This window comes from Capsicum annuum, unplaced genomic scaffold (assembly GCF_002878395.1).
Source record: "Capsicum annuum cultivar UCD-10X-F1 unplaced genomic scaffold, UCD10Xv1.1 ctg76528, whole genome shotgun sequence".
In the NCBI taxonomy this organism is placed as follows: domain Eukaryota; kingdom Viridiplantae; phylum Streptophyta; class Magnoliopsida; order Solanales; family Solanaceae; genus Capsicum; species Capsicum annuum.
The window spans coordinates 1-2,062 of record NW_025886838.1 but is presented as its reverse complement, the minus strand read 5'-3'; the positions used below and the strand labels follow the sequence as shown (position 1 = coordinate 2,062).

The 2,062-nt window shown below is 43.9% G+C and overlaps 1 pseudogene; it reads right to left on the bottom strand.

Moving 5' to 3' along the window:
- Positions 1-5: 5 nt before the first annotated feature.
- Positions 6-648, bottom strand: LOC124894656 (annotated as a pseudogene).
- Between the last annotated feature and the right edge of the window lie 1,414 nt (positions 649-2,062).

Here is a 2,062-nt window from a genome sequence, read left to right as displayed (position 1 = left end):
CCATCAATTAATGAATTATATGTGACTATGTCCGGAGGAATGCCTTTTTGTTTCATCTCGTTCAGAATGCTGATAGCAGCATCTAAGTTTCTATCTTCAATAACAACACTGTAGATATATATGTTGGGCTTAGTGTTCCGTTGTTCCATTAAACGAAGCAAACTTAAAGTCTTCTCAGTATGTCCCCTTTTGCTGAGTCCATTCATGACGGTTGCATACATGACTTCATTCGGCTCACAGATCTTCTCCCTCATCAATTTTTTGAACAAGACAACTGCATCTGTAACTTTATTTTCAGCAAATAATCCCCTTATAAGAGTGGTAAAGGTGACAACATTAAATGGAATGCCACTTTTCAAGTGAATGGGTAACAACGAAAATGCACAATCAACACGATGCATCAAACAATAATTGTTAATCACACTACTGAAGATGAATTCATTAATTGGAATATCCAATTTCCGCATTTCTCAGAAAAGAGAAATGACAGCATAGTAATGCTTCATATTAATCATAGTCTTAAGCAAATGACAGAACTTCATTCTGACCATTCATTCGGTGGAAGAGAGTAACAGCCATCATCTAAACACACAACTCGTTCTCAAAATTGAGGTGTTTTCCAACTCTACCTTTCACTGAAAAGGAAGTTGAATAAGAGCGTAAGGGAATAATAGCATCGTATTTGCACACTGAAATTATATTTTGTAGCATATGTATTTGTATATATTTGTATTTTTGTAGCAACAGTTTGTAAAAATACAAAATACATATCAATTCTAAGGGCACTTATATGTATTTGTATTTTTATAGCAACAATTTTAAAAAATATAAAATACAACTTGTTATGTTATGTAATTATGAAACTGTTGCTATGAAACTCATAATTAAGGGGATAAGTATGCTATTTCTGAATTTTGTAGTGCTGTGGGCCAAAAATCGACCAGGGCGTGCCAGGGAGGTTAGGGATCGTCCCAATTTGGTCCGTTGTAATTTTCGTGGCCATTTGGGTGGACAAACGGGTAAAACTGTGCGAACGGGGCATTTTCTGACCAAATCGGTGTGCTATAGCCCACGGTTTCGAGGGTGGGCCTGAGGTCCGGGCGTGCTGTGGTCCGAAAATCAATCAGGGCATACCAGGGAGATTGGGGATCGTCCTAGTGTGGTCCGTTTAAATTTTCATGGGCATTTGGGTGGACAAAAGGGCGAAACGGCGCGAATGAAACATTTTTGGGCAAAATTGGTGTGCTATAGCCTAGGGTTTCGGGGGTGGGCCCGGGATCTGGGCGTACTGTAGGCCAAAAATTGATTGGGGCGTGCCAGGGAGGTTGGGGATCATCCCAGTGTGGTCCGTTTAAATTTTGGTGGCCATTTGGGTGGACAAACGGGAGAAACGGCGCGAACGGAGCATTTTCGGGCCAAATTGGTGTGTTATAGCCCATAGTTTCGGGGGTGGGGCTGGGGTCCGGGCGTGCTGTTGGCCGAAAATCGACGGGGGCGCGCCAGGGAAGTTGGGGATCATCCCAGTGTGGTCCGTTTAATTTTTTTTGGCCATTTGGGTGGACAAACGGGCGAAAACAGCGCAAATGATGCATTTTTGGGCTAAATCGGTGTGCTATAGCCCACGGTTTCGTGGGTGGGCCTGAGGTTCGGGCGTGCTGTGGGCCGAAAGTCCACCAAGGCGTGCCAAGGAGGTTGGGGATCGTCCCAGTGTGGTTTGTTTAAATTTTCGTGGCCATTTGGGTGGACAAACGGGCAAAATGGGGCAAACGGGACATTTTTGGACCAAATCGATGTGCTATAGCCCTCGGTTTTGGGGGTGGGCCTGGGGTCCGGGCATGCTGTGGGCCGAAAATCGACCGGAACATGCCGGAGAAGTTGAGGATCGTCCCATTATGGTCCGTTTAAATTTTCGTGGCCATTTGGGTGGACAAATGGGCAAAAGGACCATTTGGGTGGACAAACGGGCAAAAGGGCCATTTGGGTTGCCCTTATAATTGATATGTATTTTGTATTTTTGTCGGCGTCCAATAAATCATCTTGCAAAACTAGACAACAGAAAATA